This window comes from Fukomys damarensis, unplaced genomic scaffold (assembly GCF_012274545.1).
Source record: "Fukomys damarensis isolate Sample0158 unplaced genomic scaffold, DMR_v1.0_HiC HiC_scaffold_9, whole genome shotgun sequence".
Lineage (NCBI taxonomy): Eukaryota > Metazoa > Chordata > Mammalia > Rodentia > Bathyergidae > Fukomys > Fukomys damarensis.
The window spans coordinates 9,937,019-9,951,812 of record NW_022900921.1 but is presented as its reverse complement, the minus strand read 5'-3'; the positions used below and the strand labels follow the sequence as shown (position 1 = coordinate 9,951,812).

The window sequence follows — 14,794 nt, the reverse complement described above, 5'->3', positions numbered from 1 at the left end:
TGACCCGATGGCTGGTTGGAGTCGGAGCCCTGTCCGCAGGATGGTTCCGAAGTCGGTGCCGTCCTTCAGAGAGACATGGGCAGCCAGGCTCAACTGCAGTACAGTGAGGACAGGGCTCCGATGGTCCTGTTGGTCATGGCATCCCCAGTGATACCCCAGCCCTGGCCTGGGGTACACACCCAGAAGAGGGGCTTTTAAATATAAGAGCAAATCCCGTTATTTCCCCAGTCAACATTCAGGCGGCCGCCTGAGGCCTTTCAGAGAAGACTGCACAGCTGAGGTGGGCAAGCCCTGGGTTGCTGCAAGGATTACAGCGTTTGTTCCTCTTTTTCTCTGATCCACTCTGACTGGCTGGCTGGCTGCTTTGCACAGAAAGTTTTCTACATGATCAGGATGGAACAGACAGAGACACCAGAGGGGCCTGGGCCAGACCACGCATGATTTTGCTCCTCTCATACTCTGTCTGCTGCCGCCCTGGGCTTCCTCCTCAGATCAGCACTGCACAAGGGCACCCAGCCTGGCTAAGACGCTGTGAGCAGGAAGGAGCAGAGGCAGCCTAAGAGCACCACGATATCCCCATCTTTTGTAAAAGGCAAGAACCACCATGGTGGAAAGAGAGGCAGGAGAAGAGCAGATGTTTTCAGCTGAGATGTGTACAAGGGGTATGGATCCTGGAGACCAGGATCCTTCCAGTGTCCCCAGGACGGGTGGAAGCCTCAGGGAGAAACAGCTGCAGGACTCTGGCCTCACTGGATTCCCTTATCCAGATGTGATAGAGGAGGGAAAAAAAAATCACTGCACTTTAAGGGATTATGTGTGTGAGATTCCAGTTTTCTCTGTCAAGGCCAAGACAGCGCAGCAACCAGGCCACCACTGGTGTTGAGCAAAACTCCAGGACATCTGCAAACCCCCCAGTGCCGTGGACTCTGTGCTGGGCCTTGTAGCACAAGTGCTGGAAACTGGCATCATATTGATTTTAAGCAAATGTTGTTTCTCGTTTCTTTGGTTTTCCTGCTGCATCAGCGTCAGGCAGGTTTTTAATTTGGTCAGCACATTTTCAGGCTTGAAGTCATGCCAAGTCCTGTTTTAGTTAGCAGTCTCAAGACGATCTCTTCCCAGAGCACTTTTAATGGGAAGGGCAATTCACTTCTGACCTAAGCATTGAACCATTTTACCTATGCACAGACTGCATTAAAAGGCAAGTAAGCTGAAAGCAGGGCTCAGGGATAGAGCATTTGCCCGGCACAGGCAGACCCTGTGAAAACATAAAATGTAAGCTTCATGAAGGATGAGATTTCTGGCTGTTTTGTTCACTCTTACGCTCTCAAATTCTAAAATAGTGCTTAGTAAGTGTTCAGGAAACACTCACTGAGTAACAAAATGTATTCATTACAAATACAGGGGTTTGTTGCTTTATGACAAGGTGTGTCCTGCAGGCACAGGTATAAAACCCACTGGATGATGAAAATGCAGTTAAGACACCTAACCTACTGCACATCACAACACAGTAAGACAATACCGTGTAGAACATCCCTTACCCTCTCCTCTGCATGACTGACTGAGATCTATGGCCTGTACCTCTACCCAGCGTTCCAATGCAGAAACAGATCAAAATTCAAAATCTGAAGGAAGATTTCTACTGAATGTTATCATTTTCACATCTTTTAAAAGACAAGAAACCAAAAGTCATAACCTCTGTAGATGCCGGTCTTCTGTAGTTGCATTTTGAAAGGTAATGTGGGGGTGACAAAAATGTTAGAACCAGTTAATTACTGTGCATACTCCCAACCACTGTGATACAGCCTCTTCCAAGGAAAGAATGGTTGTTGGGGAGGTGAGGGCCTGGAAAAATTTTACTCTTTCTACATAGCAAGCACAGATATTCTGAAGGACAGAGAACAAATGTTCCTAAGGGAGAAGTTCATAATGAAAACAAAAACAAAAAAATGAGGACATCATATTAGAATATTGCACATGCTGAGCCTGATCTTTCTTCCTTTCATTTTCAGATGGTCATGTCAACAACGTACATACTGAACCATCTTCTCGGTAGCTCCTCAGACTTGGAAGTACAACAGAACAGCAGCAGCAAAGGTAAGCCGCAAATTCCCCGCGATTGTTAAGATTTCCCTTTCCTTAAGATGGCCATTACTCTCCTTCCCATAATGCCCTGCTTCTCACCTAAAAAGATGGCTTCTCCCGCCTACCAAAAGACAGACTTCTTCTTCCCATGATGCTTCTTCTCCTGCCAAAAAATAACCGGATACTTGCTACCTCTGAGTAACCAGATGTCACACATAAGACAGACTTCTTCTTCCCATGATGCTTCTTCTCCTGCCAAAAAATAACCGGATACTTGCTACCTCTGAGTAACCAGTGATGTCACAAGCCCCTCCTAGTGATGTCACAGGCTCCTCCAATCCCTTAATACTATCACTTAATTCTACCCCATCTCCTTTATGTCCCACTCCAGTCCTATAAAAGAAGCTCTCTGTTCTGCCATATCACTTTCTCTGCTTTGATCAGAGACATCTTGGCAGATTGTCCCTACAATAAAGACTTGTAGTGGTTCTAGTCTGGTCTTGGTCTTCAACTTTTTTACCTGATACCGGTGTGTCACATGACACACATTGTGTTCTGCTCCTGCTCACCCAATAGCCACACCTCTCACCAGTCTGCCTTCCCTGTGTCCCCTAACACACTAACAGGTGCTCTAGATTCTTACCCTCTTTAGTGGTGCTTGTAATTGTTCCTTGACTAGAATGCGCTTACAAATGTCATTTCCCCTCCAGTCCTTTGGTTTTAGGTAAAAGTCTTTTCTGCATCAGCTGTCTCTCCTCTGAGGTCCCATCACCAGTTAGATCTCACAGCTCCCCTCTCCTAGTTCCATTGTGTAATTCATACCTCTTTCTGCACCTCACCTCTGCTCTTATCTCATGTCACTTGTCATTGGACATATGCATCCATGTCCTCGCTCACCAGATTTCAATTTCCTTGCCATAAAGGTGCCGACTTCCTTACTACTCTAACTTTGGGGCCTGGCATATCACCTGTAGATCTCTAATTGTGATTGCAAAAGAAATAAAAAACTGGCTAAATGAGAGAGTGTTCACATGAATTTTAGGACATTAGTAATGAAAGCTATCATTTCCATACACAAAGCACACTATCTGCCTAAAACCCCTCAATCCTCCTTGTAACTCTAGAAAGAAGGCACAGTTAGTACGATTCCATAGTTGAGGAAACTGATGCTCAGAGATCCTCTATGGTTTAACTCTGAAACAAAAGTCCTGAACCACTGCAATGCCCTGTTAAGTGCCAATTGTGTGCCCAGCCCTGGGCTAAATGCCCACAGAAAAGACAAGAACTGTTGCAAAATTCTAAACTTAAAGAAAATACATCAGTAACACACAGGATGGACAGGATGTGGAGACGCAAGAACTCTCTGCTACCACTAAGGTGAACAGTTTCAACTAGAGCTTGACTCTTAAAAGGCTAAGTTTTTCCCCTTTGGACAAAGCAATAACTCTCTTAACTGTGCAAGATAAACAAAAATCTATGTCCCTTCAAAGACTTACACATAAATGTTCATAGCTACCTAAGTCATAAGAGCCAAAGAAGTAAATGATCTAAATGTCTATCAACCGATGAATGGATAAATCTCCCAATCTACATCAGTGGGACGGAGTGCTATTTAGAACTAGAGCAATGGAATATTGATAGATGCTATAATGTAGATAAGCGTCATACACATGACACTGTGTGAAGGAAGTCAGACACAAAACGCCAGGCATTGTATGACTCCATTTATTTATAATGTCCTGAGAGACAAATCCATAAAGAACGCAAGTACATTAGAGGTTTCCTGGGGAACTGGGAAGGTAGACTGTGTGTAAATTGACTCCAGGGATTTTATTCGGGTGATGAAGGGCTCTAAAATTGTGTTGTGAGGATAGATGCCCAACAGTGAATTTACTGAAAAGCAATGAATTGTACTCTTAACATGGGTGAGTCATACAGAATACAAATATAGCCTTAACAAGGCTGTTTTTTAGAAAAAAAAAAAAGTAGCAAACACAAAACGATGTTCAGGGAGAAGGAGATGCCAATTCAGGAGATACAGATTTACTAGCTTTGAAGTTCCCCAGACCACTGAAGAGGACCAGTTCAGAGATGTGTGCTGGCAGAAAGAGGAGGTAGCATGAAGAGGAGAAAAATGAATCCCAGGTGAATGGCATTTGTGATTTGTCTTCACTTTGTTGGTTGTATTCTGTTTGCATCAAAGACTAAGCTTGATGAAGGATTTGTCTGGAAGCAAGACGGAGCTGAATTAGACACTAAAAGTGTTCCGTGACCTAGACAGTTAATTCTTGGAGTGTGCACACAGGCAGCTACTGAACGTTGCTGGGCAGCATTAAAAATGGTGGCATCACCAGTTCTGGCTGATTAACACAAGAGGAAGGGCAAGGGTCAGAGGAGCAATCTATGCTGGGTCACAGCTTCTGCTCCTTTGTCATTTGCTGTGTCATCTTGACTTCTTTTCTGTTCCATCAATGTATTACTACCACCTTCTCACCATAAAGCTTATATAATGGTTAGAACCATATGTATGTCGGGGAAGGAGAGTGAAACATACAGAATTATCACATTGCCTTGGTGACTCAGTGGGTCAAGAACTGGGATTTTTAAAATATTTTATAAGAGCTCCTAAAATTGCTTTAAATGATTGACAGATCCAAGATCACTGCATACGAAACACTCTGTATTTCCAGGGTGCAACATGAATGCTGGTTCAGTCATACTTTTCCTGGGGCTTAGTAAATTGTAGGCCAGGAAATCCCTTCTCCAAAACACACACAGTGGGACTAACTCTAAATCTCTTTACATCAAACTACCTAAATTCCACTTGTTCTGTAGGACTTAGCTACAGGTTTCTTTGAGAAGCCTTTCTTAATTCTTCTCAATCCTTTCGTCATCCTCTTCCTTATTAACAAGAAAACATAGGCGCACACGAGCGTGCACACACACGCACATGCACACGTACATGCAGAATTTTTGTATTCTGAATAAGAATATAAGGCCTGGAATCAGCCTGCACTGGCTAGACTGTTAGCTTCACCTTTTGAAGTCTCACATTTCACGTATGTACTTAGGGAATCCAGACAGCTTTAGTTTACAAATTGAAGAATGAATCAAACAACATGTGGATAAGTAAATACACAAAAAAGCCCAGAGTATATTACAGTAACAGACAAAAAATTCACTGAATTTAATTAATGAAGTTTGCTTTCTTACCCAAGTTACATGTCCACGGAGGGTTAACAGGTGACTTTGCTCAGAAATACAGGGTGAAGGAAGATTGTGATTTAAAATATTGAGCTGCTCTCCACTGCTTTCAGCACACATAGTGCTGTATTTCCCCACCTGCCTACAACTCGCTTGGCTAGGGAAATGTGACCAATTCAGCATCACCTGGAAAAGATATATTAAGAGCCCAGTACCTGTACTTCAGCTGTCTTATCATCCCAATAGCCTGTCACAACTGCTCACCGAGAAAAAAAAAGGCCAGTAAATTTTCACTTACAGCATGAAACATTTTCTACTGGCCACTAAAGACCAGATACCAGCTCACAAATGAACTCAAGCCTGGCTCACACCGGCCAGCCTCAGATACCATTTATACAAAGCAGCACTGTGCTTGCAGGACATCCAAGCAAACAGATCAAAAGAGGGATTGTTATAGACTTCTCCACATTAAGATTATCCTTAAAGAACGTTTGTGATAAAATGTCAGCTTATCCCACGGAATCACAGCAAAAATACACCCCTTAGGTTCTGTCCATTAGCTGCTGGTGCAAATAAATCTGTTTAGGCCTAAACTCTTTCAATCTGTCTCTTTTTCCGACTCACAATGAATAGCTGGACAGTAGGGACATTAAAGTCCTTTCGCCCAAACACAGTCCAGCTCCAGGACGCATAAAAAAAGAGATGCTGCCTAGACAACACACTGGAGCTGTCACTGGGTTCTGGTGCCTGTAACTCAGCAGAGCTACAATTAACACTGTCTTGCAATTTTACTAAAGAAATTCTTGCAAAGACGTCTGCAAATCACTCTAAATGCACACACTTCCAGTCAGGGAAGATTTAGGCTCAAAAAGCAACGCCAGAACATCGTTCAGAAATAGTAACCTATAAGCAACCTTTAAACGGAGACATTGATGGGAAATTTATTGATTGTTTGAAGGGAAGAAAATGAGAGATAGATAATAAAGTGCAAGTTGCTACATCTCCCGTCCTCAGTGAAAAATGTGAGCTTATGAATCCCGAGCCACTGTTGATAAAAGAGGGAACTCATTTATCTTAAGGAGGCACAGAAAAGGGAGTAAGAGAAATATGATTAGGCCTATGCCAAGCGTTCAGATTAAATTCGTACCATGGCAATCCCTGCTGCTAGGTGAGTATTTCCCACCAGGAAAGCCCGATTAAGCGCCAGGCCCGAGTGATACTAAAACTGCACTCTGCGAAAATCCCTTCCAAAATACATTCTTTCACCGGGGTGTATGCCCCATGGGAGCCATTCGTCCTGTCTTCTATTTTCATTAGGAAAAGCTGTCAGTTGTACACGACAGTGCCTTTTATGAGACTTCCAGTTAAACCTTCAAAGGGCCTGAAGTCTTTTTGATACTTATAAGGAAGGTTTCCAGAGATAGATCCAGAAATATGAAAGCTAGTCCGTGGACTCCCAGCACTACAGCTGTCTGCCCTATTTCTATGGCCCTCTCTTCAAGTCTGAATGTCCAATCTGGTCTTCCAGGGGACGGTACCAGATGCATTCTCTGTCTTTTAGATGTGTCACAGATTTCCATATTTATGTCTAGCTTTAAACTACAAAGAAGCGGTTGTGCAGTGAAGGTGTCCATTGCAGCTTCCCCTGCTTCCTGTTTTACGACTTAATAATTGTCCCATATTTCATGCATGTATTTTTGAGACAGTGGCATGACTGGATACAGGGTGCAATGGGGGACTGTCGGACCATTACAGAGTTCCATCCGCTCGGGGAAAGAAGGCACGGCTTCCTTCCTTTCCACGCATTTAGCAGCCCACAACCATGAGCTTCGAAGTTCTGTGAAAAACCATGCAGAGGAGGACAGAGGATAATCAGAGAGGAGAAAGTAGACTTCAGGCAGGGCATCTAAGAAGTTGTCTCTCAGAGGAAACCCACTGGAGGGAGGCCAGCCATCAGACGATTTGGGTAGGGGGCAATGAGTTCGAGTACATTTGAAGGACACTAAAAATGTCAGTTCTCAGTGTGATTACTACCTGCATGTAAACTAAGGAGCAGAAGAAGATGAAAGCAGATAGTTGTGAGAGGGCCAGATCAACCAAACATCTCGGCAAAGCTGCTGTTGAGGAGTTTGCACTTGCATTCTTCCCAGGACCACGTGCCAATCACACCTGTAAACTGGGGGAATAATGGAAGCCTATTTCTGTTTTCATTTCAGTGAATTCCAACAACACTTCCAAACGGAAGCACTGAGCCACACTTTCATGATTTTTCTGACTTACTTTCAAAAATAAATCTCTAAAAAATTTGCCCGCCCACAGTAGATTATGTGATTTTTGTTCAAGGGGAGTTTGTTTTTTAAGAATATATTCCCTGCTTCTTATGAAGAGCCACATCCACAGACACAATGGACCAGACCAGAAGTTTTGGAGTCAGAAAGACCTGTCTTGGATCTAGATCCAGTCACTTACTGGTCACAGGGCCACTCTTGATCCCGCCCCCCGACAAATGGACATGGCAGGGTCCCCCATCAGGGAGTGTGTGTACACGTACATGTGATCTTAGCATGGAACCCGGCCTGACGTAAATGCGTAGTGATATCCCTGTACTGAATCACCCACCTGCCGTCTCCCAGCTCCCGCCCCCATCTCCGTGCTGCACTTTCTAACCTCCTTCTCTGAATTCCTATGGCAGGTTACCCTCTGCCACACACAGTTGAGCACTGACTTGATTCAATCTGCTCTGAGAGGTCTGTGAAGAGGGATCAAAAAAGAGGCACAACAGCGAAGCTGCCAACGTTGAGAAGATGCAGGGTGTGAAAGATCGGGCTCAGAAGTAAGTCATAAAACGGACTGCAGCAGAATTATCACAGATGGCTCCTAGGAGAAAGGAAGAGATCGGAACTCACCCAACATTGCAAAGCAAGCAATCCAGGAGGAAAGGAATGCAGAAGAGGTGTTTTAGGGTTCACAAAGACTCAGGTGCTTTCCTCTCCCATAAAAAATGGTAGTTTGACTTTAACTGGAAGTAAACAACTTATTGAATTATTAAGTAATTAAAACTTATCAAAGTTTTCCTTTTATTTCTTTTAACTAATGCCTCACCTTTCCTACACCACCGATGATCCATCCTTAATAATGGGAGAAAGGAAACCTTTACCTTCTGAGCCATTTCAGGGACCCAGACTTGGGGTAACGTCCTGCACAAGAAAGGACAGCGCACTAGATGACAACAGATGTTAAATATTCAGAATTAATCCATACAGAATTTCTGGGATAGTAGCTGTGTTAATTTTCTATGACATCTTGACTGAGCATTTGGTTGCCTAGATAGAAATAAGTTCAAGGGGTCCAGTGTGTGGCAAGGTAACTACAGTTAACAAAAACCCACTGTTTTCTTACTAGTACAGAGAAAGGAATAGATTTTAAATGTTCTTAACTCATACACATGCACACACACACACACACACACAGTAATCTCTATATTAAAGTTTGATTTAGCCATGCTACAATACATATTAAATATCAAAACATCATGCAGTGTACTGTAAATGTATATCATTTTTGTCACTTAAAATGGATAAGGAGCCAGTGATTTAGCTCAGTGGTTCTAGTGCTTGCCTCATAAGTACAAGGTTCTGAGTTTGAACCCCAATATCACCCCCCACACACAAATGGATAAATCAGTATGCCAAAAAAATTATGTTAGATCTGTTGTTTAAACATGTGCTTTGGTAGATTGAGTAGAGCAAATCCCCCCACCCTTCTGTAGGACAATGAAATGAGAACCAAGACCTGTCATGTAAAGGTTCGAGATCCCAGTGATGAATGTAACTGTACTGTATACCCTAAAATATACCAACAAACTCAATGAGGAAAAAAAGAAAAAAAGAACACAAAGGGTGGCCCTTTTCTGAGGGGTGGAAGGTTCTTCTTGTCGGGTTCATATTGTAACACTGGCTTTTCCTGGATCTGAGGCAAATATTTGGGCTGAAATGCCACTGTTTCTTAATAATCTTTAGGCTGCCAATTTCCCACCTCCATAATCCTTAATGTAAGTTCCTCTCTCTCTCTTGCTCTCTCTCATATATATATATATGTACACACAAATCTTTCCATCTCTCCCCACTGCTGATTCTGTTTCTCCAGAGAATTCTAGCACAGTACTAAACAGCTTTAGCTCCAAATGCTGTATCTAGACAGACAAGGATATGAGTATGACTTTGAATTTAAGCACACATTGAAAAAGGATTCACACATGTTACATAATCTCCACACCCACCACATACTTGTCACATCTACTTCACCAGCCCCTGCCATCAAGAGAACTGCAAACTTTCTTCAGGGCTGGTAGGAACAGGTGCAACCATGGTCACAGCCTGTCAGTCACCCCTGCTTCTCACAGGAGGACACACATCATGGGACAGTATTGAGGCTTCTCACCAAGCTCAGCGCCATGCCCGAATCTCTCCCAGAAAGGCATCCAAGGCTCCAGACAGTGACGAGTTTATGCATGAATGAGAGAGGTCACAAGAGTTAGGGTCATCTTGACCTTGCTGGGAAGAGGGCTACCACATGTACTGAGGCTTTAACGCTTAATACTACATAGCCTTGTTGGGCAGAGTTTCAGATGAGTTTACAGTCACTGCAGGCACCTGGAAACACTCCCGCTTCTCATTAGGTTTGTGCCACACATTCTTCTAGATGACTCTTAACAGATTTTTATTTTATTAATGGCTCGCTACACAAAGAAAAAAAGAGTAAGATTTTTTTTTCTACGTTCTAAGTATGTAAGAAAGTTTAACAAGAGAGAAGCCACCCTCTCTCAGGTTCAAAGCAGCAGTGAGGGGAGGCAGGCAGGCAGGCAATGAGTACACAGAACTAAACATTTCTCGGACCCCGCTTAAAAGGTGTAACAGGGGCACCTCAAGGCATATGGGAAATGTTCAGCTTCAGAGTCCCTGTTTCTTAGGAATGTCAGATATATGCTTTATAGTTACAACTTCCTACACCTGCAAAACTCTGTATTTGGAAAACACATAGTTAAAATGTGTTCCTAAAGGTCACATGACAGATATTCCTCATTTACTTTACCAGCCCTTTCCATTTTGGCTTGAATCCTATTATTCAGGAGATATGAATTGGCCAGTGGGAATATTTCAAGGGACAATATTTCAGAATTAAAATCTAATTTAACCAAGATGATCCCTGGAAATGACAAGCTCAGGTAAAAGGAAAACCTTCGAGATAAACGACCATTCGCTCTTCACTCCATCCAGGGGGTGCTGGGAAACATCTCCCATCTTTTTTTTTTTTAATCATCTAAGCTACTTTTTTTTTTTTTTTAAATCATACAATGCCTTGTAATGGGTAAGCTCTAAAAAAAGGCTCCTGTGGCCTTGACTAATACATGAGCGAGAATGAGACCTAGTCTAGGAAGCATAAAAAAGCCATTTCAGAGCACCTGGATAAGAGGAGTGTGAATAGCTTGAAAAAAATGCACAGTTTAATAAGCAATCATACAGAGGAGATGATAGCTGAGGAGATAACACAATACTTTCTTTTTTCACTTTGAAAAATGTTCCCTTGTGGAGTTTGCAGTAGCAGCATTAGCATCAAAAAGGCAAATTATGCTCTTACAACTTACATGACCTTGGGGAAATCACTTAATGCTTGTTTCCTTCTCTCTAAAACATAAACATGCTCTCCAGGTGCCCAGGCATAGCACATGTCATGCCATGGGCACTCTGTAAATGTTATTTCCTTTCCTTCTAGGTAGAAATAGAGAAGTGGCCTGCACATATTGTGTCCTTTTCTTTTTTAAGGCCTTCTGTTAATAAACGAGCTTAGTAAGGTTACAATTATCTTCAGTTTTCCCTTTCTTTAATGACAGCATCCTATGTTGGAATAAGAGTTCTGAAACCAACAGAGACTGAAGTCCTGCTCTCATGTTCTCGAAGCCCAAGCCTGACATGTGAGATTTGTGAGTTTACTATAAGGACCTGGGGTCTGGGACAGCAGTCGAACACCACCAGAAGCATTTCAATGATTTTTTTTCCCCACTGCTATGCATGTAATCTCCAACCCTGAAACCTGTAGTGCGAGGGCCAAGATGGTCATCCTAACAGAACTTCCCCGGATTTACTCAGAGCGTGGAGACGTGCTCTGGGCTCTGCTCTGCAGATGATGAGGACGCTAGTGGAGACGCCCCCACAGCAGTCGCTGCAGGTGGGACTGGCAGGCAGAAAAGAGTGAAGACCATCCAGGTGGATGAAACTTCATTCTGCCATAAATTTGAGGGTCAGTACAACATACTTCTCTCACCAAACTGCACGTACAAGGCCTCAGGATAGCCACCGAGGTGGGGACGCTCAGCTTCATTTATACTACCAGTTTCATTGAAAAACAAAGTCTTGCGCCAGTATGTTTGTTTCTCACTTCTAAGAGAGAATCTTTTTTCCCCATGTCTTACACACTGAGTAACTACTTTGAAGATAACGATATAGTGTGTCTTAACTATTATTGTTATGAATTTTTGTTTTATGTGTTCATAAAATAAGACAGAAGCTAAAATAAAATATATAGAAGAAAAACAAGCAACCTGAATTTTACACAGGGTTGAGCTCAACATACAATTGAAGCTCGTGAATATGGGAAAATGCCTGTTTGTCCATGCTCAAAGGCAAGAGAGGTATAGCAGGAGTGAACAGATGGTTAAGAGGTGTGTAATTGCGTCAACTGCAATTAGTACTGACTCCTCCACCTCAAACTCATGTTCCCTCTGCCTGGAATGCCCTTCTCCGGGCACTTTGCCGAGCTGACTCCTGAAATTACAGGTCCTGGCTCAAACCGTGCTCAGAAGGCCTTCCCCGACTACCCCATCTGAGATAGGACTCCATCCACCTCATTACATTCAGCAACAGCTATCGTATTCTATTTCCACTCAAATGCATACGATTGTTAGCCCTTACTCAAATGTAGATGCAGAGAGAGAGAAAGACAGAGAGAGAGAGAGAGAGAGAGAGAGAAGAGACAATAGTTTTATTTATACCTGAAAACATTAATTGACATATACCAGGAGGTCAATAAATGATAGTTAAAAATGCATCATCACTACAGGCAAATTTCTTCTCATCTACAAATTTAAGAATTATTAAAGCTACTGCTGTCAAGTTTTACAACTGTATTAAAAGACACTGAAAGAGCTAGGCTCAGTTCTATTATTCCGTTGTTGATTGTTTTGTCTAGATGACACGTCTATTTTTGACAGTGGGGAACTGAGGTACCCCACAACAATTGTATTAGTGCTTATTTGGTTTTTCCTTGTCCCTCAATCTTTGTTTTGTATAGTCAGGGACATGAGTATTTGGTGCATATATATTTATGATTTTCATCTCTTCCTCTTGGATTGTTCCCTTTACAAGGATGTTGTGACCTTCTTTGTCTCTCTTAATTAGTTCTGGTTTGAAATTTACTTTGTCTGCAAATAGGACAGCTACCCCTGCTTTTTTCCGGGTTCCTGTCACATAGAAAACCGTTTTCCATCCTTTTACTTTCAGTCTATGAGTTTCTTTTTGAACTAGGTATGTTTCTTGTATACAGCTTATTGTTGGATTTGAATCTTAGTAATTGCTATTATCATCTTTAGCATTAACTAGCCTTTATTTCAGAGCCCCAGATAACAATGGAGTTTCAAGTTTCCCCCGGATTCCTAAACCTTTCCAAGAGCAGATGTACTCCTTGAAAAGAGCAATAATGTTTCATTTTTTTCTGTAAGTTTCAGTTAAAGTAGACCCAATAAATTGTTGTTGGATGAACAGACGGATGGATAAATGGATGGAGTACATAAGATGCTTTCAAAGAAAGCAGATGCAGTCAATTACATAGTTCTGACTCATAGAACTGGAATTAAGATAGTGTATCAGGTATGGTAACACACTAGCACCCACAGAGGCCAAGGTGGGCACCCCTCAGAGTTGGAGGTTATGGCAACAATTCAGAGGTCCAAGCTGAATCACTAGTCAAAAATCAAATGCTCAGAAAGGAGAAGTAAACTGCAAGTCATAAATCTGCACTACTAAATGACAACTGATACAAGGCCTTTTGGAAAGAAAGAAATTCCTGTACCTCAGGGTATTTCTTGTGAGCTCATGGCCTAGAAAAATTGGTAGGTGGAGGAGGTAGAAAAAGACAAGTGGTGGCTTTAGCAAGGTATGGTCATGAATGCCAGAGGAATCAGTCCAGGCTGGGTCTGGCACCGGCGACCTCATGCAATAAATAGTTCATCTCTCTAATTACGTTTACATCTCTCATTTCAGGAAATCCATAGTAAACACAGGAGATCTACCATGAAAACAATTTATCATCCATCTGTTTCCTGAAGACAGATTAGATCAGAAATGAATTGAATGCCTACCTAGAAACAACAGAAAAAAAATGTTAAGGGCAACAAAAAACTTTGGAAGTCACGTGATCCACCGTGACATTTAACAGAAGAATCAACTGGGGTTCAAGGCTCTAGGGCAACTCAGAGGCAGCCAGCAGTTAGTAGCAGAACTGGAAAAACAATTTGGCTCTCCATACTCCTCATCCAGTGCTCTTCCCACTTCACCGTTCTGAGAGTACTGGACAACACCCAAACCATGCAGGCCCTTTGATAGTCACCATGGAGCAGAATAATATAACGTGCTGAGGAACAAATCAAAACAGGACCTTATCTAACACCAGAGGTGAATTTGCAGAAACCCAAATCTTGAGTCACTGGGGGGAGTCCCAGAGAAACAGAAATCATAGCAGAAACTGTATAGGAATTCCACAATTCTGTGGGTTTTAGAGCCTGAAGGTCACTTAGCAATAATTTAGTACAATTCCCTCATTTTACAGGTCACAAAGTATGGCTTACCAAGGTTATCTTACCAGTATTAAACTGCTGGCTAAAATGCAGACCAAAAGAGTTAAAAGAAAATAAATTTTAGACTTGGTACAGGTGGCCTCAGCTACCACAGACTCTAGGTCCCATGGGCCTCTGAAAACCTTACGTAACTTTAAAACCAACTCAAATGGCCCTACTAGCTGGAAACAGCACCCTGCAACCCAAGGTCAGTGAACATCTAGAAAACACTCCAGAAGGGATGTTACTTTCTTTCCAATCTCTAGAAAACAATTGTATTTTTGAGTCAGTATGTGAAATACACCTAGGTCGGGTACAACTCCTCAAAGCAGCTTCCCCTGGAGCTCAAGAAATTCAGAGGACTTGTCCGAGCCTGTACTTTAATCCTTGAATCAATTCTTGATGGATAGGTACATGAACAGACGAATAGAATAAAGGCCTGCCCCAGTTACATAAAAGGGCTACCTTTTGACTCATGAATCTATGAACCAAAACACAAAATATGATGGCATACTGCAGCCCCCAAACCCAAAAGTAAACATCTTGAAGCACGTCCCCAAAGCAGGGCTATAGGCGGAATCACTGAGTCAAGCGAAGATCCAAGGACTCTATTAGAAAAAG

General features: G+C 42.4%; 1 protein-coding gene and 1 long non-coding RNA gene across 4 annotated transcripts in view; one reads left to right on the top strand and one right to left on the bottom strand.

Moving 5' to 3' along the window:
• Sgcd (sarcoglycan delta) overlaps positions 1-14,794 on the bottom strand; it is a 501,008-nt gene that overhangs the window by 224,958 nt on the left and 261,256 nt on the right. The gene's annotated exons all lie outside the window — the stretch shown is intronic.
• Positions 1,605-8,253, top strand: LOC104876612. Its single transcript, XR_784379.1, has 3 exons — positions 1,605-1,732; positions 2,010-2,094; positions 7,979-8,253. It is a non-coding gene; the product is annotated as an uncharacterized LOC104876612 (long non-coding RNA).